The sequence below is a fragment of the Felis catus genome, chromosome A2 (assembly GCF_018350175.1).
Source record: "Felis catus isolate Fca126 chromosome A2, F.catus_Fca126_mat1.0, whole genome shotgun sequence".
NCBI lineage: Eukaryota > Metazoa > Chordata > Mammalia > Carnivora > Felidae > Felis > Felis catus.
The window spans coordinates 32,187,592-32,213,982 of NC_058369.1; the positions used below are offsets into that span (position 1 = coordinate 32,187,592).

At 41.4% G+C, this 26,391-nt stretch overlaps 1 protein-coding gene and 1 long non-coding RNA gene across 32 annotated transcripts in view; one reads left to right on the top strand and one right to left on the bottom strand.

Moving 5' to 3' along the window:
• The window catches only part of LOC102899165, a 337,155-nt gene that overhangs the window by 6,834 nt on the left and 303,930 nt on the right, over positions 1-26,391 (top strand). Inside the window, exon 2 of one of the 22 annotated variants that reach the window (XM_045051829.1) lies at positions 19,718-19,967. The exons of the other annotated variants lie outside the window; for them this stretch is intronic. The gene's annotated coding sequence lies outside the window, so the exon portion shown is untranslated. The remainder of the gene's footprint in view (positions 1-19,717; positions 19,968-26,391) is intronic. 22 annotated transcript variants of the gene reach the window in all.
• The window catches only part of LOC111559434, a 464,969-nt gene continuing 440,163 nt past the window's right edge, over positions 1,586-26,391 (bottom strand). For 9 of the 10 annotated variants that reach the window (XR_006593861.1, XR_006593869.1, XR_006593870.1 and 6 more), the window contains 2 exons: positions 6,406-6,490; positions 1,586-3,923 (listed from right to left, as the gene is read on the bottom strand). This is a non-coding gene — a long non-coding RNA (uncharacterized LOC111559434). The remainder of the gene's footprint in view (positions 3,924-6,405; positions 6,491-26,391) is intronic. The other variant, XR_006593866.1, reaches the window with a different exon arrangement.

Sequence of the window (26,391 nt, forward strand, 5' to 3'; positions counted from 1 at the left end):
AAGACAAATCCCAGACGGTCTCACTTATGGGTGGAATCTAAAAAAAAACCAAAAAACCCACAAAACTGAACTCATAGATACAGAGAACAGACTGGTGGTTGCCAGAGGTGGGGGAGGGAGGTGGGCAAAATGAGTAAAGGTGGGTAAAAGATACAAAGCTCCAGTTGTAAGATAAGTAAGTCTTGGGATGTGATGTCGCATGGTGACTACAGTTAGTACATTTGAAACTTGCTGAGAGTAGGTGTTAAAGGTCATCGCAAGGGGGAAAAATGTAACTCTGAGTGGGGATGGATGTTAACTAGGCTTACTGTGTTGATCACTTCATAATATATACATACAATAAAGCATTCTGTTGAATACCTGAAACTAATATATTATTATATGTAAATTATACATCAGTAAGAGGAATAAAGTTTACAAAGGATAAAAGAAAACAATGGCGCTTTTCAAAATTTCCTAGTAAACAAATATTCTCCCTTTTAATTTGAACCTTTCTCATAAAGATAAGCTGACAGCGTAGAAATTATTTTATGTAGGGATACAAGTCTCCTCTGTGTCTTCTCCCTCCTTACCTTTCTTTCTAGGACTTGATTTTATTTTTTTATTTTTATTTATTTTTAATTTTATTTAATGTTTCTTTATTTTTGAGAGACAGAGAGACAGCATGAGCAGGGGAGGGGCAGAGAGAAGGAGAGAGAGAGAACAGGAAGTAGGCCCTAGGCTCTGAGCTGTCAGGACAGAGCCCCACTCGGGGCTTGAACTCACAGACCGTGAGATCATGACCTGAGCTGAAGTCAGACGCTTAACCAGCTGAGCCACCCAGGCACCCCTAGGACTTGATTTTAAAAGATGAACTCTGTTTACTATTCTTTACAATTGCTCGTGACACAAACAAGAGCTGATAGGGAAGGAAAATACAAAGTATCTCTTGGTGACCTTGCCACCTGATCAGGAGCCTGGGTTTCTGAATTTCTTATCCTCAGCAAGTCTGCTCAACCTTTCTGAAGTGTATTGTCTTGCCTCTGAATTTATATCTATAAACAAGGCTTAAAAAATTTAGGAAGATGTTTGAAATCTTACCTTAGGACAATGAGCTATTTATCTAAATCATTCAGGTCCAAATCATCATCATCATCATTTATTACTTATCATGTGCCAGACCATGTACAATTATACAGTACTTAATTCTTACAACAGCTATATGAGGCTGTAATTTCATTTTACACATAAGGATATTGAGGAGTAAAAGGTTAAATAATTTGACAAAGGACAAAGGTCCCTCAACTAGTGAGAGATAGGATTGAGATTCTGTTCCAGTAATTTAGTCCAAGTTCATAATCACTATCGTATATAATGAATGAAGGGTTGATCAAAAGTGTGGCTGGGTTTTGGGGGTTTGGTTTGGGAGACGTCAGCTAATACCATGTAGAGATTTTCCTCAAATGTATCTTGATTGTATAATTTTTCTTTGCCTAACTTCCTATTCTAATGCTGAGTATTTCATAATAATCATCTTAGCTGATTTTTTCATTTCACTGATATTTCACAACTTTTTTCTCGGGACGTAGAACAAATCTGGCACATAGTAGGTGCTCAAGAAGTATTTATTAAATGAGTGAATATATTCTTTATTTTATAACAGCACACACATGTGCAGTTTAGAGGATAGTTTTATAAATAGGAATATAGAATGACTGGAGCTCAGGGAGAAAAGTGAATTCTTTGGTAAACTGGCCCATCGCAAAAGTTTGCTTGAAAAGAAGCAGAGTTTTGGGAGGTCACCTAGAGTTAATGGAGAAACAATTTTTAGTCCATTTTCTTCTCCCAGGCTTTACTGGAATTGAACGTTATTGTAGGTTAAGAGGCAGACCTCTTTGGCTGATTCTTCATGAAAATTGTATCCCAGGGGAGTGATGATTGACATTAATCACTAGGGAGAGAGAAGCTGGCCAACGGAAATACGAGACATGACATCACAAGTGACTGTGTTTGCAGAACATCACTGGAAACAGCAGGAAGGAGATATGAGGTACAGCCGTCTATTTCCACAGAAAGGGAAAACCCACACCCGAATAATAGGGAGAGACCAGGAGCCAGAATTAAAGTGAATAGTTTCCTGACTGGTCAGCAGTGGTGGTTTCTGGAATAGATAAGCCAAGGTACTCAATTACACCGGACTCTCCCACAAAGCAGAGAACTGGTAGTGGCCCAGCTCTGTGACCTCGAGCAGTAACCTCTCTGATCCGGTCTCATGCTTGCTTAGTGGAGGTGGGGAGAAACGGTCCTCTTTTCTTGTCACATGGGTGAAGGACGCTACTGTATTGTTTGAAGTCTTCCAAATACTGACTTCAAGTAAACGATAATGTAGAGAAAGTTATAATTGTATACCAATAGTATACCAAAAGTTAGAGGAGTTTAGCTGTTAGTAATAATAGCACAAGATTTTCTTGAGTCCCTACTTTGTGCTAATGAATCCTTATCGCCAGTCCTGCCAGCTAGGTTTGACTCTCCCCATTTTACTTGTGATGAAAGTAAGAGTCAGGAAAGTGAAGTGACTCACCCAGCGTTAAAGAGCTAGAGCGAGCTGCACAGGGATTTGAACTGCGGTCATTTTACCTCCAAAGCCTGTGATCTCCATTAACCGGAGAAGTCTACTAATATGAAGATGTTTGCCTAATTGTTCTTGATCATTCAGCCTTTATACTTGGCCTGATGAATATGATCTTTTAGAACTTTTCTCTTTAGTGTCTCTCTCTCTCTCTCCCTCCGTCTCTCTCTCTCTTTCTATTTTGAGAGATGGAGAGCACACAGGGGAGGGGGAGAGAGAGGGAGAAACAGAATCCCAAGCAGGCTGCACAGTTGGACTACTGAGCCACCCAGGCATCCCCTAAATAACTTCTCTTAAGCCTACTTTTAAAGTCATAGTTCCAATTTTTAATGTGGCTCTAGATACAGCTAGCTCATGGCAATTCTACAAAGTTCTTCACTCATCAAGTGTGCCTTGCTTACTTGTCATTCCAGAAGACCATACTTTTGCTACTGTTCAGGATTTAGAGCCTGAAATGAATCCCATTGATACTCACTGGAGAGTCTGTGGACCTCAAATCCTTATTTCATTCCCTCTAACACCCTATAGAAGAGGCCATGATACTTGGGTTCAACTGATTGGGTTGGCCATCATAACCTGGCCATCATATCTGGGTTCAACTACAAACGATTCAGAAGTAACTGGACTTCTAGCTCAGATCCAAACCACTTTTAAACTGAAGTCCATTCAAAAAACAATACAGTGGGTGCAAATACAAGGTCACCATCTTGTGAAAGAGCACATTCAACATAAACAGGTGTTATATATGTGCGAGCATGGAACCTGATAACTCTTACAGCATTCTGAGATGCACCAGGACGCTGTATGCCCCCAGAGCCTTGACATTCTCCTGTCCTACTTTGTTTCACGCTTTCTTTCATTGTTGTTGCTTGGTATACTCCGTAGACTTTCAACTATCTGAGGGCAAGAAGCAGATCAGTCTCTCTTATCACGGTATCCCCTTGGTGGTATGCAACAGGCACTTAATAAATATTTCTTAAATGAATGAATTAACTATTTCTGCAAAATTATTTCCAGCTTTCAGAGCCACTGTTTCTCTTAATTAACGAAAGTCATTCTTTCATACACAGTGCGCGTGCACACACACACACACACACACACACACACACACACCTGGGAATGACTGACATAATCTCTGGTTTTTTATGGTATCATTACTCGTGAGAGGCAAGTCTTGCTTTAATTAGAATCTTATCGTGATTTCTTTTTTCCGGAGTAGAAATTTTCAGAGCTAGACTCTCCCCGATGGCAACTTCAGGATCATGAACGTGACAAGAGACCAATGCTGTGGCAATTTCCATATTCTTTTTGTATCCTAAAAACAGGGTCATTACAGTTATCTGCCTTGTAGGGATGGTGTGACAGTGAATTGACCAATGAAAGTCTTGGCTTATTGGCTGGCATAGAGTAAGTGATCTCTGTTCAAATCGGTGGCCTCACTGATTAACTGATAACCCTTCTGCTAGTTAGAAAGAGTGATTTCTGATTCAGTTAGACAGAAAACAGTCGTGGTAACCTAGCACGCCTTTCCCTGTTAACTGCCCTTCACCGGGTCATGAGCCTTTCTCCTCCTGGGAAAGAAAATCAGTCACATGTGTGCTATAATATTTCTTTGACTATGTATTTTTTCTCACACTTATCCTTGCTGTTAGCCCCCTTGCTCTTTTAAAATTATTTTCATTTTTGGGGTGCCTGGGTGGCTCATTCGGTTGAGCGTCTGACCTGGCCTCAGGTCATGATCTCACAGTTCGTGGGTTCAAGTCCCATGTCAGGCTCTGTGCTGATAGCTTGGAGCCTGGAGCCTCTTACAGATTCTGTGTCTCCCTCTCTCTCTCTGTCCTGTCCCCTGCTTGCACTCTGTCTCTCTATATCTGAAAAAAAAATTTTTTTTAAGTTTAAAATTATTTTCATTTTTTAAAACAGCTTACTCTCTCTTTCTCATACTCTGCTTAAAATTAGCAGTTCTAGCGTATAAGTCCGATTTAACATTTTTTTGAACCCTGGGCCTTGTGTTTTTCTGGCAGAATGTTGACATAATCAAAACACAATTTTCCCTCTAAACATTGAAAAAAACCTGTTTTTCTGTGGCAAGCGATTTTTACACATGCAAAAAAGTAATTTCCTCTGCAGATAATGCTTAATGTCCTGTCTGTCCTAATGTTATTTATTATAATAAGGGTAAACCTTACCAACTGCTTTCTATGTCTAGGTACGGTAGGTAATACTGTATTCAGTTCTCCTGACAACCCAATGAAACAGGAGGGCTGTTAGGCCCCCTTTTCTGAGGAGGAAATGAAGGCACAGAGGGGATACGTAACTTACCCGAGGTTGCACAGCTAGTGAGTAGCTGAGTAGAGATTTAAAGCCAGGCTTTCTGATCTCAAGGCCTGAACTCTTATGTATGTATGTCGTATGTGTTTATGATCTATGTATAGATAGATATGTATATGTATGTCATATCATACATATGTCGTATGTATTTATGATCTAGTAAGCTTAATGCAGGATACATTTTTATCCTTAGAAATACATACTGAAGGAGTGGAAATATTGATATTAGTAGAAATTCAGATATCAGGCCAATTAGGGAAGGAGGCCAATGGGGGTCTGGTTCAGGGAGTCAGAAGTGATGAAATTCTGAACATCAAGCCAAAGTGATATTGAGAAGATCTTTCCAGTACCCTAAACCACTCATTCATCTGAATGTAAGACTGGCCCATGGCAACTCTAGTCTTCTTCAATAGCCTTGCTGCTACAACCACTTTTGTAAACTCCGGTGACCCTCAGCGTAGCCCCGCATCTTAGTGTTCAGGCTACGCCCTGGTTCTTGCTATAAAAACATTGTACGGCCAAGCTTACCTTGGAATTTTACAAGTGGGATAGGATTTGAATTCCCCATGATGAGTTTCTGCGGGGGGCCAGTACAAAGGTTTTCCAAGAACTTTTCAAAATATCTCAGCTACTGTGACCACCAAAGACAATGGAGAGAGGCTGGGCGGGAGGGGGGTGGGGGGGAAGCAGGGAGGAATACCTTCATTTTCCCAATTAGTGTGCGAAAACCTAAACGTGTCCCATGTCCCAGCCTGACCTGGCACGGAGATTATGTGACATCAGATCGGTGCCAGTTGCAAGTGGCATATTCACCACGCACTGCCCTTGTATCCCTTGGCACCAATAACACAAAATAGGTTGCTTCCTGAAATGTAAGCCTAGCAATTAGTGCCTTGTCGCGTCCCTATCAGATGTTGGCAAAATGACTGCCTTTGCATTTTTCCCCCACTCAAAAACAGTACCTGTCAGTGGCAGTCACGGCAAGCATAACTGGAATAAGCTTCAGCTACTGTTGGGCTCTGTGCAAGATGTACGGTTACGAGAAGTGGGGGTTTGGAGGTAGAAGTTTCTTTTGGGCAATCTTCTCACAGTGACAGTGGTGCCTGAATTCTAGTTAGAGCAGGCCACACCTGCTCTAACTGCATATCCTTTCTTTTCTTTTTTTTAATGTTCGTTTATTTTTGAGAGAGAGAGAGCACAAGTGGGGGAGGGGCAGAGAGAGAGGGAGACACAGAATCTGAAGCAGGTTCTAGGCTCTGAGCCGTCAGCACAGAGCCTGACGCGGGGCTCGAACTCACGGACTGAGAGATCATGACCTGGGTTGAAGTCGGATGCTTAAATGACTGAGCCAACCAGGGGTCCCTGCAAATACGTTTTAAATCAGCACTTCATACAGTAGATTATTCAGTTCATTAATTATGAAAGCAAATCTGTACCTCACAAAATTCATATCTGCTCTAAGGTACCTTTTCTGGCAAAACGGAGGTCGTAGTAGAGAAAGGACTCCCTGAGCAGTGACTTTGGTCTGTAGGTCCCGGTGTGGCAGAGGTCCTAGAAATAGAAAAAGGGACAATTCAAGACCATCCCCTCCCCACCTTACCAGTCAGGTGAGAAGGGAAAGGCACAGTCAAGAGACCACATGTGCCATGAAGTATTAGACAATGATCAAAGAGGACGGAAGAACTGGGTGTTGTAGCACATAAACATGTCCAAGGTGTTTTATGAAGCAAGTTACAGAATTGTTTGTCTAATTGGGTCCTAGAACGGTAAAAAGAAAAAAATAACAAAATCTCAGCCGGTACTAAAACAGGGTATGCATAGAAAAAAAAAATCTAGGGGCGCCTGGGTGGCGCAGTCGGTTAAGCGTCCGACTTCAGCCAGGTCACGATCTCGCGGTCCGGGAGTTCGAGCCCCGCGTCGGGCTCTGGGCTGATGGCTCGGAGCCTGGAGCCTGTTTCCGATTCTGTGTCTCCCTCTCTCTCTGCCCCTCCCCCGTTCATGCTGTCTCTCTCTGTCTCAAAAATAAATAAATGTTAAAAAAAAAATTAAAAAAAAAATCTAGAAAGGTGGCTATTACATCAAAGCATGGCCACAGGGCTGTGCTTTCTGGGACTGGGGATTATGGAAATCTTTCATACTTTCTACATTTCTGATACCCATCTCCATATTTTTAATAACTTTTACAACAAGAATATACATTTCTTGATGAGAAAAGTTGATTTTTTTAAAGTAAAAAAGATAATATATAAAGAAAATATGGTTTCACCATCCTTAGAGAAATTCTTCTCATGAATTATGCATGACTTCAGCTTTTTCTCTACCATTCAGTATGTGTTTCATTATTTGAAAATAACCTCATATATATTGTGTATATATGAACAAGCACTAGGAAGAGATTTATGATAGGCAAGTCAGGCTTTAGAGAGGAGACTGTGACTTAGGAATATAAGCATCTCAGGGGTGCCTGGGTGGCTCAGTCAGTTAAGGGTCCGACTTGGGCTCAGGTCATGATCTCGTGCTCTGTGAGTTCAAGCTCCACGTTAGGCTCTGTGCTGACAGCTCAGAGCCTGGAGCCTGCTTCAGATTTTATGTCTCCCTCCCTCTCTGCCCCTCCCCTACTCATGCTCTGTCTCTGTCTCTCAAAAATAAGATATGACATTAAAAAAAATTAATACAAATAAAGAAATACAAGCATCTGATACACAGTAACTGTACATTTAAAATCTGAATGCAGAATAACAGCTGAGTAACAGGACAAAAGTAAAAGCATTCTCAGCCCCTCACTGTACAAAGTGAGAAGCCATTTGTTCATTCATTCAGTACATATTCTTGACTGTCTACTATAGGCCATGTACTTTGCAGATAGCATTGGAGTTCACACTCTAGTGGGAAAGACAAACACAAAATGAGTGAAGAGATGAACAGGTATATAATTCAACACTGTTCTAAGTATTTCGGAGGAGATTAAAAGGGTGAACAGAGAAGGCCTCTTCGAGAAGTGGTAGGTAAACTGAGATCTGGTGAATAAGAAGGAGCCCGCCCCCTATGGAATGGAAAGAAAAAATATTCGTGGCAGAGAGAACATCGGGGCAGGGTCTGGGATAGGAAATTGGTGGGAGTGTTTCTGAACCCAAAGGACACCTTGTGGCTGGAGTTCTGTGAACAGAGATGGTTTCCAGGGGGTGGGGGAAAGGGAGGGAGCGGGAGCCAGGTGATAGAGGGCCTTGGGGTGCATTTGATTCTGGGTGCAAGGGAAGCCATGGAAATGGTTTAGGCAGGGGGATTACCAGATGCTCTTGTTGTTTTCAAAAGATCCCTCTGGCTGCTTTGTTTAGGGTCGAGGAGGGGTATTGTGTTGTTCCTGAGGGGCATCATGGCTTGAACTGGGGTGGTGTTAGTGGAGGTGGCAGGATTTAGACACGTGCAGAGTGTATTTTGAAGGTGAGTTCAACATGACATGGTGAAGGATGTTACAGCAGGGATGAGACAGGAGGGACATCAAGAATGAGTCCCATAGTTATTATTTTTTTTCCTGTTGTTTTTTCAATTTTTCTTATCTTTTAAAATTTAATGTTTTTAATTTACATCAAGTCCCATAGTTCTGACTGCAGCCATTGCTATCTTTTATGTACACAAATAACAACCAGACAGAGAATATACAGGAATAGAAGCCACACATACAATAGCAACAAAATCACTGGGAAGAAATAACGAGAAATCTGTACTGCCTATGTGAACAATATTTTAAAAACACTAATGAAGTCCTCAGAGGAGATATGAGTATACGGAAAGACAGCCAATTCTCAGGATGCCTGACTACCACAGAGGTGCCCATCCATTCTCCCTGAGACAGTTTACAAATGATTAGAACCCCAATACAAATACCCACAATTTGTTTCTGTTATTTTTTGTTTTGTTTGAATGAGATAAATTGAGCCAAAGTATATTTGGGAAGATAAAAAAGAGCAGCTCAGAAAACACTGGATCTCCACATTGGTAGTATTAGTACTAGATGTTAATACATAATATAAAGTCTCAATAAGTAAATAGTGGGATATTGATCTGTGAATTAGGAGAACATTCAATGGAAGAGACTAGAAAAATCTAGAAACAGGGCTAACTGCGAGAATTTAGTTTCTGAAACAGACGACGTTAGAAACTTTCTGGGAAAACATGGTTCACAACACAATGAAAGAATGACGTGGTGGCCATGTGGTTTCAAAACAAACTCACTAAAAATAGTTCAGTTGAATCTTATCTCACACTTTCAATACATGCTTGATCCATATTGAATAAATGAAGAGTTGAATATAAGAATTAAATCAAGGGGCGCCTGAGTGGCTCGGTTGGTTAAGCGTCCAACTTCGGCTCCGGTCGTGATCTCGCGGTCCGTGAGTTCAAGCCCCGCGTCGGGCTCTGTGCTGACAGCTCAGAGTCTGTGGCCTGTTTCAGATTCTCTGTCTCCCTCTCTCTCTGACCCTCTCCTGTTCATGCTCTGTCTCTCTCTGTCTCAAAAATAAATAAACGTTAAAAAAATTAAAAAAAAAAAAAGAATTAAATCAAGACAGATTTAGAAGAAAATAGGAGGAAATACTTGGTATCTGTGGCATAAGGAAGGATTCCTAATCACGATTCAAACATCTACAAGCCACATGAGAAAAAAAGTTGAGGCATTTAACTTCTTTACAAAACAAAAACAAATTCTGCGTGAGAAGAAACATCCTAATCCAAATCCAAAAGTCAAATAAATGACAGACTGAGAAATGATATTTTCAGCTCAAAACACAGAGAGAGATCTTTCCTTCACGCCAAAAGAAAAATCTACAAAACCTATCAATTGATATCTTACGAGAAAAGAAATGCAAATGATGTGTACCTGTAAAAAGATACTTGGTTTTACACAAAATAAAAAAAATTCAAATTAAAACTATGCCAATACTAGTTTTTGTAGCTATCAGGTAAAATCTTGATAAATACGGTGCTTTTTTGTGTGTGCCTGTGTGTGTGTGTGTGTGTGAAAAACACTGGGGATCTATTCTTAGTCTGCTAAGGCTGCATTGGGTCCTCCAGAAAAGCTGATCCAGAAGGGGTGTGTGTGTGTGTGTGTGCGCGCGTGTGTGCATACGTGTTTGTGTTTATTATATACATATTAACACTGTATACCTATTAGTATCTATATAAAGAGACTTCTTAAAGGGAATTTATTATATGGAATTGGCTTATGTGATTATGGAGGCTGTCAGGTCCCCAGACCTGCGGAGTGAGTTCAGTGCAAGCTAGGAGAGGTGATGGGTTACTTCTAGTCCAAGTCTAAAGGCCTGAGAACCAAGAGTCAATGGTTTAGTTCCACTGGAAGGCCAGCAGCCTCAAGCCCCAAGAGGAGCCTATGTTTCAGTTAGAGTCTGAAGGCACAAGTAGATGTCCCAGTTGGACGGCAGTTAGGCAGGAAGAATTCTCTCTTACTTGAGGAAGGGTCAGCCTTTTTGTTCCATTCAGGCCTTTGACGGATGGATGAGGCCCACTCTCATCCTGGAGGGCAAACTGCTTTACTCAGTGTACCAATTTAAACATTAATCTCATCCTAAAACACCCTCACAGAAACACCCAGAATAACAGTGCCTGATCAAATATCTCGCCACCCTGTGTGTGACGCATAAAATTAAACCTCACAGGCTGCGATAACAAAATACCACAGGCTTGGGGGGCTTAAGCAGCAGAAGTGTATTTCCTGACAGGTTTGGAGGCTGGAAGTGCAAGATTCAGGTGCTGGCGGGGTTATTTTCCGGTGAGACTTCCCTCCTTGGCTTGCAGATGGCCACCTTCTTGCTGTGTTCTCACCTGGCCTTTCCTGTGTGCTCATGCACTTCTGGTGTCTCTTCCTCCTCTTCTAAGGGAAAAGGACACCTCTCTTAATTGGATTTGGGCCCCACACTTATCTCATTTAACTTTACCTCCTTAAAGGTGCTGTATCTAAATATAGCCACATTGTGGGTCAGGACTTCATCAATATGAATTTGGGGTGGGGGCATATTCAGTCTATAATTGGAGATGAGGGCAGGAGGGAGACTTTCATTGTTTGCTTTTTGGCACCTTCTGGGTTTTAAGCTACCTGAGCATGTTACCTATTTTCAAAAAGTTAAAGAGTGGTTTCCACATTTCTGCCTCCAGCAACTTGGAGGATAAGGGTGTCATTCGCTAAGATGGAGAAGGCTTCGGGGAAGTGGGAGTGGGGTCAGGAGCACTGGGCATGCTGGTGAGGCACTCTAGTGGAACGTCGCCTAGGCAGGTGGTGTTCAGGAGTTTAGGTGGAAGATGAGAAAAAAGCAAGTCTTCTACATGTTTCCAAAATCAGGGAAATGCATGGGCTCACCCAGGGCAGTGGTTCTCAAAATTTGGTTAACATAATTTAGAATCATTTAGAGGGCTTGCTAAAACAGCTGCCTCCAGTTTCTGATTCTGTAGTTCTTCAGTCAGACCCAAGAACTTAAACTTCTTCTTTTTTTATTAGTAAATATTTACTTATTTTGGGGAGAGTGCAAGCAGGGTCGGGGCAGAGAGAGGGGGACAGTGGATCCAAGATGGGCTCTGCGCTGACAGGTCGCAGCAGTGAGCCCAACATGGGGCTCAAAGTCACAAACGGCGAGATCACGACCTGAACTGCAGTCGAACGCTCAACCGACTGAGGCACCCAGGAACCCCTAGAACTTACACTTCTAACAAATCCAGGGGATGCTGGTACTACTGACTGGAGTCCCCACTTGGACAACCACTAGCCCAGGGCAGTGATTTTCCATTCTAACCTCATATTGGTATCAGATGGAAAGCCAGGAGAAAAAACCCAATTACCTGGGACCCACTCCACTGCAGGCCAATTAAGTCAGAACCTCTGGAAAGTGGGCACGGACACCGGTAAATTTTAAAAGCTCCCCTTTCTGGGGCGCCTGGGTGGTTCAGCTGGGTAAGCATGCGACTTCAGCTCAGGTCATGATCTCGCAGTCCATGAGTTCGAGCCCGGTGTTGGGCTCTGTGCTGACAGCTGAGAGCCTAGAGCCTGCTTTGGAATGTGTGACTCCCTCTTTCTCTGGCCCTCCCCCACTCATGCCCTGTCTCTCTCTGTCTCTCAAAAAAAAAAAAAAAGTTAAAAAAATTTAAAAGCTCCCCTTTTGATTCTGATGTGCAGCCAGGGAAGAGAGCTGCTGACCAGAGAAAAAGACTCTGGAGAAACCAGAGAAAGCCAAGAATAAGGACCTAGGATTCTACCTTTTAAATGGCTGGTAGGCAAAAAGAGCCAACCAAAACAGAGCGAAGTAAAGAGATGAAATGGCAGGACCTCCACTTGAGTTGTGGAAGGCAGTTACTAGCTAGCAGGCTCTGTGATGGGGTTCTGGCGATACAGATACAGTTAAGCCCTACCCAGCCTTCAGGGAGCCTCCTTACCATTAAGGACCCAAAAAAACACTGCCTTACAGAAGCAATGGCATGATCTATTCCCTTCCTGATGTGTTCCCTGGAGAAACACTTGCTCACTTATATAAGAATGCATGTCAAAGATGTTCATGACAGTGTTGCTTGTAATGGTGAGAAATGAGACCACGTGTCCTCAGAAGGATGGCCACATTATAGAAAATGGCATGTTCGTACGGCAGAATATTGACAAAGGAGTGAACCAGGAGACCTCCATTGGCAAGATCTAAAAAAACATCGTTGGAAGGACAAAGCAAGTTGCAGCATGATGTGCGTGTCCTTTAAGTGAAGAACAGCTCACATAGGTGTTTGTGCATAAAGATATAAAAAGAGGTCTAGAAAGATGCACTCTAAATTCGTACCTGTGGAATGGGAGAGGGGACACATTTGAGGATGGTGGGCAAAGGGATTTGATTTCTAATGCTCTTCATATTTTCAAAGCTTTTGATAAATGCATGTATTTAATTACTGCAATATTGTACTCATTAAATTGTGTTAAAGTCTTTTACAAATGTCAATAATCACCATCAAGCCTGAAGTTAATATATGCATGTTCTAGAATATCTGTCTTTCTGTGAGGTCTTGAAATAACAGTCTCCTGATTTGGGGGGTTAACTGAAAATCTCTCCTGACCACAAGAAGTATTTCTCCCAGCCCATTTCTTAAACTGAGAAAGGGGCAGAAACTATAACTTAATAGAAAAAAAAAAACCCCATTGTGTGGCCGTTACTGTATGAGTTTTTCTGCAAAACAAACATGTTTGAAATAGCGTTTCAAAGCTATAGACAGCTTCCTTCCCCAGAGTCTTGCCTGGCAGACATACTACAGTTACTCAGTCAAGGAGCTGTTCTGGAATGCAACTCTGAAAGCAACTGAGATTTTATTCTGCAAGCCTCTGTCTCTTAGGAAGTGAGTAAATGATGCTAGGAGGTCCCATGGATGAACATGCAGGAATCCACTGGAACACGCTTTAGCCTGACCATCCCTATGACTTTCTAGATAAATGGATGCCTTTGAGGTACTGTGCCGTCTTCCTGAAAAGCAGTGACTTTTGAATCCTCAGATGTTCATTTTCAGAGGCAGAAGTTACGGAAGTTCTAGGAGACCAAGGTCTTGTCTGTATCATCGCCGTCACTTGCCCAGTACCTAGCATAGTGCCTAACTATGGTAGATGCTTAGTAAATATTTGTGGACACACACAAAATTAAAAATAACATCATGGGGCGCCTGGGTGGCACAGTCGGTTAAGCGTCCAACTTCAGCCAGGTCACGATCTCGCGGTCCGTGAGTTCGAGCCCCGTGTCAGGCTCTGGGCTGATGGCTCAGAGCCTGGAGCCTGTTTCCGATTCTGTGTCTCCCTCTCTCTCTGCCCCTCCCCCGTTCATGCTCTGTCTCTCTCTGTCCCAAAAATAAATAAACGTTGAAAAAAAAAATAAAAATAACATCATGGATGAATTCTATATAACATCGAGCAGAAGAAACCAGACGCAGAAAACTGAATCCTACATTTTTCATTTATAATGATGTTAAAAAATAGACAAAATTAATTGACGGCGATTGAAAATGGTCACTTTGGGGGGACAGTGATTTTGAAGGACACAATGGGGGCTTCTGGGATGCTGGTCACATTCTTTTGCTTGATCTCGGTGGTGGTTACAGGGATGTGTTTACTCCGTGAAGCTTCATTAAGCTATATAATTATGATTTGCACACCGTGCTGTTTGCACGTTAATTTTTTAAGTTTACTTAAAATAAATGAAAAAGACTTTTTCAAAAAAAAACCTCACTGTTAAATAAAGGCACATTGACTGGGGTTTTAAAGTTTTAATCCTTTATGTTGTAGATGATCTCATCTCTGGAAAATTATTTTCCAATACAAAACGTATTTTCATTTTGTATTTCTGAAGAGATGTGTAACATCACCTCCAGGGCTTAAAGGCTCAGTCTTCCTTGTTCGAAGGCATTTGTTCCTCCTCATCGGAATTCAGCGGACGGTAAAACAGCCGCTGTATGATGAGAAGCAGCTCTGCTGTTGGGTTTTTAGCACCCATTCTTTATCCTGCCCCTACTCGTTTGAAATGTCTAACCCCTTTCCCCGATGAGGGAGACTACTGAAAAAAAACCCCAGAAACTTCAGAGATGTGCAGTCTGGGAAAAATATGTGACATTCCCCACTATTTAATAAACACCAGACTCACTAAATTTTCTAATTTTTTTCTTTTTTCTCCCACATTCCTTTTTCTTGTTTTTCTTCTTGACAATAGCAAAAACATTAAAAAACTCCTCGAACCCAGTAACCTAGAAGCTGAACTTGCACACACACACGTGTGCATGTACAAAGTGATAGATTTACAAGGTAATTCGCAGACACATGGTCTGTGGTAGCAAAAGCTGAAAAGCAACCTGAATGTCCAGCAAAAGGGGACTTTTAAGGGTATTACATTCAACAGTAGGAAAGTATGTGACCATAAAAAAAGAATGAAGAGGCTATGTTCAGAATATGGAGATAAAGGGGCGCCTGGGTGGCGCAGTCGGTTGAGCGTCCGACTTCAGCCAGGTCACGATCTCGCGGTCCGGGAGTTCGAGCCCCGCGTCGGGCTCTGGGCTGATGGCTCCGAGCCTGGAGCCTGTTTCAGATTCTGTGTCTCCCTCTCTCTCTGCCCCTCCCCTGTTCATGCTCTGTCTCTCTCTGTCCCAAAAATAAATAAAAAGCGTTGAAAAAAAAATTTTTTAAAAGCACATGCCGGGGTGCCTGGGGGGCTCAGTCGGTTAAGCGGCCGACTTCGGCTCAGGTCATGATCTCGTGGTCCGTGAGTTCAAGCCCCGCGTCGGGCTCTGTGCTGACAGCTCAGAGCCTGGAGCCTGTTTCAGATTCTGTGTCTCCCTCTCTCTCTGCCCCTCCCCCGTTCATGCTCTGTCTCTCTCTGTCCCAAAAATAAATAAATAAACGTTGAAAAAAAAATTAAAAAAAAAAAAGAATATAGAGATAAGTGCAAAGTACAGTATATTTAGACTCCTACCATTTGCTAACACATGGGTTCCTTCTGGAAGGGATACACAAGAAACCGTTAACATGGGTTGCCCCCAGAGGGGGATGGTGTACGTAGGCACGACAGTGACTCTCCCTGTACACCCTTGGGTTGCTTTGATATTTAAACTGTATTATATGTTGTCTAATCAAAAATAAATTTTAAAAAACATGTAAAATAATACTGTTGGCAGTAGTTATTAGCGAGAACCCCGATTTTGCCAAGAATGTAGAACAGCAGCACAATCTTACGCCCATACTTGGAAGGGGAAATTGGGATCACCTAACATGAAGTTTGTCAAAACATATTAAAGACTTCCAGATTTTCCTTTGGACTAGATATATCCAGTTGCAGGAATTTGTTTTTTTGTTTTTTTGTTTTTTTTTTTTTTAATTTTTTTTTTCAACGTTTATTTATTTTTGGGACAGAGAGAGACAGAGCATGAACGGGGGAGGGGCAGAGAGAGAGGGAGACACAGAATCGGAAACAGGCTCCAGGCTCTGAGCCATCAGCCCAGAGCCCGACGCGGGGCTCGAACTCCCGGACCGCGAGATCGTGACCTGGCTGAAGTCGGACGCTTAACCGACTGCGCCACCCAGGCACCCCAGGAATTTGTTTTTTAAGAATATAACTGTAACTAGAAGACACTGATGAAAGAAATTGAAGAAGACATAAATCAATGGAAGGATACTCCATGCCCATGGACTGGAGGAATTAGCATTGTTAAAATGTCCACACTACCCAAAGCCATCTACAGATTCAACACAATGTCTATCAAAATTCCAATGGTGTTTTCACAGAAATTAAAAAAAAAATCCTAACATCTGTGTGGAATCACAAACAACCCCAAATAGCCAAAGCAATTGGGGGGGGGGGCGGGGAAGCAGAAGAACAAACCTGAAGGTATCGCACTTCCTGATTTCAAACTATACTATAAAGCTGTGGTAATCAAGATAGTATGATCCTGGCATAAAAACAGACACAGAGATCAATGGAACAGAATGGAAGGCCCTGAAATGAACCCATGAATATATGGCCAATCAATTTACAATAAAGCAGCCAAGAATATACCATGGGGAAAGGATAGTCTCTTTAAAAATGGTGCTGGGAAAACTGAACAGCCATATGCAAAAGAATGAAACTGGACCCCTATTCTACACCCCCCCCACACACAAACTCAAAATGGATGAAGAATATAAGACTTGAAAGCATAAAATTCCTAGAAGAAAACATAGGCAGTAAGCTCCTTGACCTAGGTCTTGGCAATGATTTCTTTTGGATTGGACACCAAACGCAAAGTCAACAAAAGCAAACATAAACAAGTAAACCACATCAAACTAAAAAGCTTCTGCACAGCAGAGGATACTGTCAATAACAAACAGGCAACCTATGGGATGGGAGAAAATATTTGCCAAACATATAATTAATTAGGGGTTAATATCCAAGATGTATAAAGAACCCATTCAACTCAATGGCAAAAGATAATCTGACTAAAAATGGTTAGAGGATCTAAAAATATATATATATATATAAATATATATATATATATATATATATATACACACATATATATATGTATATATATATATATTTATATATATATATATATGTATATATATATATTTTTTTTTTTTAACCAAAGAAGACATACAGATGGCCATCAGGTACTTGCAAAAGTGCTCAACATCACTAATCACCAGGGAACTGCAAATCAAAACCACAATGAAATGATCTCTCACACCTCTTAGAATATTTTTTTTTTAATCAAAAAGACAATAAATAGGAAATGTTGGCGAGGATATGGAGAAAAGACACACTGTTGGTGGGAATGCAGACTGGTGCAGGTACTATGGGAAACAGTATGGGGATGCCTCAGAAAATGAAAAACAAAACTACCATCTGATTCAGTAATTCTGCTTGTGGGTATTTATCCAAAGGAAATGAAACACTAACTCAGAAAGCTACATGCATCCCCGTGTTCATTGCAGCTTTACGTAATCATAGCTAAGACATGGAAGCAACTCACGGGTCCGGTGATGGCTGGATGGGTGAATAAAGAATTTGAGATTATCTAGGTCTATCTATCTATCTATAGTGAATGTGTAAATACACACAATGGAATATTATTCATCCATATAAAAGAAGGAAATCTTTGCTATTTGCGACAACATGGATGGACCTTGAGGGCATTACACTAAGTGAAATAAAACAGAAAAAGAAATATAAATACAATATGATATCACTTATAAGTGGAATCTGATGACAACAAACAAGCAAACAAACAAAAATACTGAACTCTTAGATACAGAGAATAGACTGGTGGTGGCCAGAGGAGGGGAAAGGAGATTGGGCAAAATGAATAAATGTACAAACTTCCAGTTTTAAAAGACATAAGTCCAGGGGATGTAATGTGCAGCGTGGTGACTATGGTTCATAACACTGTATTGTATATTTGAAAGTTGCTAAGAGAGTAGATCTTAAAAGTTCTCATCACCAGAACAAAAATTATAACTATGGGGGCGCTTGGGTGGCCTAGTCAGTTAAGCATCCAGCTTCAGCTTGGGTCATGATCTTGAGGTTCGTGAGTTCGAGCCCCATGTTGGGCACTGTGCTGACAGCTCAGAGCCTGGAGCCTGCTTCAGATTCTGTGTCTCCCTCTCTCTCTCTCTGCCTCCCCACCTCGCGCTTGGTCTCTCAAAAATGAATAAATGTTAAAATTTTTTTTTTAAATTATAACTATGTGTGGTGAAGGATTTCAACTAGATTTCACAATATACACAAATAAGGAATTATTATGTTGTACACCTGAAACTAACATAATGTGATATATCAGTTATATCTCAACCAAAAAGGCTGTCTGGAGAAAACAATGATACACAAAAAGGCTTAAATACAAGGAATTCCATCCCACTGTTCTTTGTAGTGAAATTGGAAATATTTTAGTAAAAACTGGAAGCTACCTCCCACCACCAAAGAATGTTTGTATGAAAGAAAGAATGGTTATAACAGAGCACAATGACAGGCGCCTGGGTGGCTCAGTCAGTTGAGTGTCCAACTTCAGCTCAGGTCATGATCTCACAGTTCGTGGGTTCGAGCCCCATGTCGGGCTCGCTGCTGTCAGCACAGAGCCCACTTCAAATCCTCTGTCCCCCTCTCTCTTTGCCCCTCCTCACCCCCCCCATAATAAACAAACATTAAAAAAATAATGGGGCACAATGAAAGACTAGATTGCAGAAATACTGGGGAAGAAACCTTACGCGTCTGAAAGAGATAATCAGTTTCATATGTTATGGTACAGCTATACATTAAAAATGCTATTTTAGAAGAATAATGACAGAGAAAATTGCTCATGATAGAAAGTGAAAAATAATACAGCATATACAACATAATACTATTTACTTGTTGCCCAAAACGCACGTGTGTAACTGTATATACGTGTAGGTGTGTACACGTACGTGTAAAACCAAACTTTAATCCTTCCATTCTAGGTGATCGGATGATGGCTATTTTTATTTCCTGTTTCCATTCTTATATGAGTGTTCAGAAGGAACTATATTATGCTTACGTTTTATACTAGAAAATGTACAACAAAAGACTTAATGAGAACATTTTTCAAAGGTGCTACAGATAAAGCCTGCCAATACAATATAAGTGCGGTCCAAGATATTCACCTGCTAACAATGAAACACTGCATTAAACTGAGCTTAATTAAACGACAGGATGGACACTTCTGTGAAGGACGAGAGCCGGCTACCAAGCACTTGATAGCCAAGGCAATATTGTTGAGGGATGTGTTATCATGGGGCGTTCTCTCCACAGGAAGCATGCTGATCATGCAGACTCTATTACTTCTCCCATACTAACCTATTATAATTCGTTTAGGAGGCAAGTAATTGTTTACCCCAAAGCAAAAAGAATTTGCTGATAGGCATATGGCATGGTGATATATTTTTGAAAACCACTTCTCATCAAATGACTCCCACACTGTTATCTTTTATCTTTATTACCTTTTTAAAAATCAAGGTGAGATTCGCATTTTCACTGTCTTAAAGTGAACAGTTCAGTGGCGATGAGTGCACTTACAATATCACGCGACCACCAATTCTATCTACTTGCAAAAGGAAGTCCCACACACATGCACACAGGAAGCAGGTCCATTTCCCCTTTTCCCTTGTTGCCTGGCAACCACCAATCTACATTCTATCTCAATGGATTTACCTATTCTGGGCATTTCAGAGAAATGGAACCCTACAGCATGCGGCCTTTTGTGTCTGTCTTCTTTCAGAGAGCATAATGTTTTCAAAGTCTGCACCATGGACCAATACTTCATCCCTTTTTATGGCCGAATGATATTCCAAAGTACGGATCTACCACCATCTGTTTATCTGTTCCTCTGTGATGGACATTTGGACTGTTTCCGCCTTTTACCTATTGTGAACAGAGCTACTGCGTGTACCTGTGCTTGACTCTCTGACTTCAGTTGTTTTATGCATATACCTACGAATGGAATTGCTCTGCATGGTAATTTTTTTATGGTAAGTTTAACTCTTCAAGGAACCACCAAACTATTTTCCACAGTGGCTGAACCATTTTAAATCCCCACCCAAAATATCCAAGGGTTTCACTTTCTTTTTTTATTTTTTTAATGTTTATTTATTTTTGAGAGAGAGAGACAGAGAGAGAATGAGAGTGTGTGAGCAGGGGTGGGGGAGGGGCACAGAGAGAGGGACACACAGAACTCGAAGCGGGATCCAGGCTCTGTGCTGCTAGCACGGAGCCCGATGTGGGGCTCGAACTCACAAAACCATGAGATCATGAACTGAGCCAAAGTCAGGTCCTTAACCGACTGAGCCGCCCAGGCGCCCCCGAAGGGTTTCTGAATGTATTTGCCAACTCTTGTGATTTCCAGTTCTTGTTTGTTTTTTTGTTTTTTTTTTTTGAAAATAGCAATCCTAATAGATGTGAAGTGTTATCTCATTGTGGTTTCAATATACATCTGCCTCATGGTTAATGACATTGAGCATCTCTGGCCATTTGTATATCTTCTTTGGAGAAAGGCCTATTCAAGTCCTTTCCCCAATTTTCAATTGTCTTTTTTTGTTGTTGAGCTGTTGAAAGTTCTTAAAAGATTCTAGATCCTAGGCCTTTATTAGATATATGATTTATAAATACTTTCTCTCATTCTGTAGGTTGTCTGTTCACTTTTTTGATAGTGTCGTTGATTACACTTACTTACTAATGTTTACAGAGAGAAATATTACTTCCTGTTTTGTTAGTTTCACCTAAAATTACATTTGGACACACTTTTGTGTTTGACATTATTTAAAAAATTACATTATCATTTTGACGGCTGCATAATCCGTCATATTCATAATAATCTGAGGATTACTGGCAAAGTATTTAACGTTTTCTTGGTATCAGAAACAAATGAAATCGAATGAACCATTGAACAACCAGGCACAGAGAAGGGAGGGGACCACGTGGTTTTGAGGATCACATGAGTTTGTGGACTTTGCCTCAAACACTGTAGTAATATTGCCTCCCTGTTTCTGGTTTCCTTGTCTCCCATTTCAAACTCTTAGACAACAGCATCTTACCAGCTCAGCATGGGTCAGTGTTGACCCCTATAGAGGACACTGATCGACAAAGTCCAGATCCCCCCTTCAGGACTGACATGCCCCTTCCCCCGAATGCTGGGAGCATTGGCTGCTTCACGCTCTCGGTTGAATCCCTCCTCAGGACTTGGCCTTGACTGAAGATTGCCTTTTCATCCAAATTCATGTCGCTTTCCTACAGGCAGCCCACGTGTAATGACAGGTGATGCAGGACAACTCTGAAGGGTCATTCCAGCTCCAGGCTTCTGGGTTTGGCTGACGCCTTGTTATGACTGCATCACAGTTCATTTTCCCTCTGCCCAGTGTCAATGTACCTCACTTCCCCACAGGTACTGATCACAGGTATCGTTCCTGCACACCAATAACTGACTAAGACTCATTTCCCAGGAATGTAGCCTGTTTAAATCATTAATCCAGGCACTAGAAGAACATCATCGTATCTAGGAAAATACCTGAGGGTTTCAAAACTGGTTTCAGAAATGGAAGGAGTGGCTATGGCCTATTGCTATGGAGTACTGAAATAATTTCCAGTTGTGCTCTTTCAGGAATACTGGAATGAACAGCTTTTACTTTTGTATTGTTTCATTTGAATAGACCCCTAAGAGTTGGCTTGTCCTGACTCTGGTACATTTTTAGGCTGCTTTCAAAAAGGATTTTGCTAATTTAACAGTTGTCAACAATGAGCAAAAACTATGCACAATTTTTAATACACCTGTGACCATAGAGGGGATGGAAAAAATAGTATCAGATGTATCAGAAAATCTGCCAGGTGGCTTAAGTAAATCCATTGTTGTTCCCTAGTATTTTCCCCTTTATCTATAATAATAATGATAATTTTTATTAGATACAGAGTCCTAGGACATTTTGAAATAAAAAAGGCTCACCCTCTTTTGAAGCTAAGAAAGCTTTAGAAAATTGGTGACCTTTGAAAGAACCCATAATTATCAGTAGGGTTTGTATAATGGAGACGTTTGGGTTTTTGGTTTTTAGTGACAAGCCCAACTCTAGTTTAAGCTCAACTCTAGTTAAAGCAAAAATGGACTTAGCTAACTTAAAAAAATCTGGGGGTATCCTGCCTCAGGGGCATTTGGATCCAGGATATCCAAATGATGCTCTAAGAGAACAGTCTCTCCAACTCTTGACTGTTATACTTTGCACTGGCTTTGTTTTCAGACAGGTTTCTTCCTTGTGGAGCTAAGAATAGACACCAGCTCTCTCATACACCCCCCCCCTCCCCGCCCCCCGCCCTGTTAGCAGCTCTTATCACTCCAGCAAAAAGAAAATGCCTCTCTCTCCTGATAAATCCCGCAAAATATACCAGCAGCTCTGTTTGACCAGGTCTAGATCACGTGCCCAGTTCTAGAATCGAAAATAGGTTCAGCCCCAGGAACCCATGAACTGAGCCTGGGCAAGAGCGGTACTCTAAAATAATAAAGGGTGCTTCAAACTGCAAAAGAGGAGAGAGGTGTCCATTACAAGTTTCACAAGTGGAGATGAAGAATGGGGAAGCATCGGCCTGAATAAAGGCATGGAGGCAAGAGAGGAAGGTCCAAGTTGACAGGAAGATTGGAGAGCAGAGAAAAAGGTGACTGGAGATGTGCTGGAGAAAGCCTTGACTGCCAAGATAAGGTTTTGTGCCCAACTGTAAAGGCATTGTGGGGGTGGGTGGTGGCAAAGAGGTGTCCAAAAAAATCATCACATTTTACAAATATAATCCATCATCAAGCGTAATTGAAAACAGGTGAGCTTTCTGTGTTGTCTTCAAGACTCTGGTATGTAGTTGTAGGCTTCATTTCCAAGGAATTTGTTTTCAGTTAAACTGCATAAGCCTGCTTGACCTACCCCTGGAAAAAAGTTTTTAGTATGTTCGTTGAATGCATCTGTCTCTCCCACCTTATTCAATTTCTTCTTGCCTATCACTTTGAGATTTGGCTAAACGGAAAAATACATATTAGGATGAGCAATCCCAGGTGGAAGACCAGGAACTCTTGGAGATAAATAGAAAGAAGGCAGCCAACCATGAATCCTCAGACCTGATGGGCAATTTACAACCTCACCACTTGAAGGCACCTCATTTATTCCTCAGTTAAAGTTGCTCTCTCAACCTTAGCACAGACTTTGGAGAAAGACATATTTTGTTACAATAATGATCAGAAAGTCCCTCTGGAGGAAATAACTTGCTGATGAAGATTAATTTCTCTCTCCCTTCCTCTTCTGCCTTCTGTGTGTCTTCTCCATAAACAGAAGTGAAAAAAGTTCACTGGAGCCCAGAGAAACGGACCACAAAGTTCCCAATAGATCGTCAACCTGGGTTGACTATAACTTAGTTTTAATGGCATCCCTTCACTATAGAGTGAAACCAGAAAGGGCTTTGCAAATAGTCACATGCTACACTTGAATTCATTACCATCATTTCAATCACCACGTTAAGATCCAGGAGGTGGGGTTCCTAAAGTTCCCCTTTTTTGGATGTGAAGCAATATAGATTCATGCTGACTAGTCCTCAGCCTCCGGAATATGACAGTCCTGAATTTTTTATTTTTTAATTTTTAAAACAATGTTTATTTTTGAGAGACAGAGACAAAGGCACAGAATCTGAAGCAGGCTCCAGGCTCTGAGCTGTCAGTACAGAGCCCAATGCAGGGCTTAAACCCACAAACCATGAGATCGTGGCCTGAGCTGAAGTCGGACACTTAACTGACTGAGCCACCCAGGCGCCCTGACAGTTCTGTTTTTGTTACTTAGCATGCCTGAGCCTTCATAGCCTCATCTGTGAAATGGAGTAATTAAAGTATCTACTGGTCTGATACAGCTTTGGTGGGGATTAAGGAGATCAAAATGAATAAAAAACAACTTGTTCATTGTCATAACATGACTCACTCATCCTGGTGTTGCCAGAATTTCTTCGTTTTAGGACCAAAAGTTCCATATCCTGGGGACCTTATCAGTCCCACGCAAACTGGGACTGTTGGTCATCCAAGGATGAGGAACTCAAACAACTTTCAGAAAGTATTAGCTATTTTTATTTCAGGGAAGAAAAGTGAGGATTAAAATTCTCAGCATGGTATAAGGAACACAGGCATTTTGTTTAAAAAATTAGGATTACAGAATTAAACCTCCTAGGATTCATACATAAGGCTTCCAAATGCAAATCCTGTACTTTTCCTGGGGTGCTTTGATCCCTTCTTTCATTCAATTCTTCATTCCTTTAATCAATGCTTGCCTTCATAGGACTTAGAGTAGAAGACACAGACGGTTAGAAAATAGAAACCTTACAAATGATTCACACTGCCACCCTGCTAAGTGTATTGGCAGGTGATTGCTCATCGTGGGTTTTCTAGGGATTTTCCTGAAGCCATCTGCTCTCCAGTGTTTCCTCTTGTGTCCAAATTTTCCTCCAAAGTGACCCTCGTAGGACTGCAGTCCAACCTTTGGCCACAGAGGAGCAGAAAGTTAATTAGCCTGAAGTGACCACATTTGGTTTACTCAGAGGTGTTCCTCTTCTTCCATTTTGACAGAGAGCAGATGTAAGGAGTACAACATCATCCCCTGTATCACATGGAATAATCCATGGCTGATAGGTTCCTAACTGGAGGAGAGGCCTTCATTTATCTGTGCAGGTGATGTGGATCTACATTTGCCTGTTTAAGTTCACGAAACATGAAAAGACCCAAGAGTCTTACATTTCAACCCATAATCTCACCATCCATAGGAAAGGAAAAGTGGTCTGTCCAGATGTGTTCCCATTACAATATTGTGTGGTCTTTTATTTTCATTCCAGTAGAGCCAGGAAATTCAGAATCAGTCACCTAGTCCAAAATATAATAATCTTTCGGTATTATATTTACAATAACATATCATAGGGAAAGTGGATATTTCATCTGGGAGCCAGGACAGCCACTGGGGGACTGACTTGCCTCAGCAGTACCGTGTTAATAAACTTGAGAAAGCCCTATGCTGGGTTAAAATGCAACTTTTCACCCCCCTGGCATGGCAAACTGAACAGGGAAGGAAACCTCTAGCAAAACAGGATTAGATTTCACAAAAAGATATGGAAGGGGATACAAAATCCCTCACCGTGTCTCCTGCAAAAATAAAAGAACAAAAGAGCCAGTGGCCATTTCTTCAAAGAAGAGCCTTCCCTGGACTGTTTGCATTTAAAGTCGACTTCTTTCTTGCATTTAAGTGTTAGGTGGCTGGTATTTAACAAAATCTTCACAAAATCGAGTTGTTGTTGTTGTTTTTTAATGTATTATTTTTAAATTTAGGATCATTTCAGGGGGAGATGTTTAGGTGTTTGGATTTGGTAGGAAATTCCCTGATCGGGTTCTGAGAACAAAATAGGGTTTGTTTTTGGTTTGGGTCTCAGTTGGGACAAGCAGTTAGGGGATTGTGGAAGAAAAGTGCTTCTGTGGCGTCAAGGACCAGGAAGGTGGTCTCGAGGATATGTCAGCGACAACAACTGTATTAACGTTTTTTTTTTTTCTTCTTTTTTTTTTCAAAATTGCAGCAAGTCTGGGGCTATTTCTTAAAGGAATTTAGTGCAAAAGTTGTGCCCCTTGCTATCCTGAGATCTTGCCCAAGATTTGAAAACATGCCCAATGCAAACATGATAGGAGACTTTGAATGAAGAAAGTAAGCTCAAGAAAAATGTTTTAATTGGTGGTGGTGTAGGGTGGGGGGTGTTAGAGAGGAGTTACATCTGTTTTTCGTTTTTCTCCTCTCCTTTTCCTTTCTTTTCTTTTAAGAAGGAATATTCTTTGTTACTCAGATATCCTAGTAGGAAAGAAAAAAGGAGAGCCCTCACGGCTGCTCTTGCTTAGTGTTCTAGGCTGAGTTGTATTCTCCACCCATCCCCAAATTCACATGTTGAAGTCCTAATCCCCAGGAACTCAGAATATTTGGAGATAGGACCTTGAAAGAAGTAATTAACATAAAATGAAGTCATATGGCCCGGGGGGGTGGGGTGGGGTGGTGGTGTTTGCCCAATGTGACTGATGTTCTTATAAGAAGAGGGAATCTGGACTCGGACATGTGCACATAGAGGAAAGGCCATGTGAAGACACAGTGAGACGGTATGCCAAGAGAGGGTTCCAAAGAAATCAGCCCCGCCAGCACCTTGATCTTAGACTTCTGGCCTCCAGAACTGTGAGAAAATAAATTTGTGTTGTTTAAGCCACCCACTCTGTGGGATTTTGTTATGGCGGCCCTAGGAAACGAATACATTCAGTCTAATGACTGTTTCCACCAAAGGATGTTGCCAGTGGAAGATGATAACTCCTTGTTAGAAACAGTAGCTTGTTTTCCATATTCCTCTGCCATACATGTTTAGCTATGTTTTAAA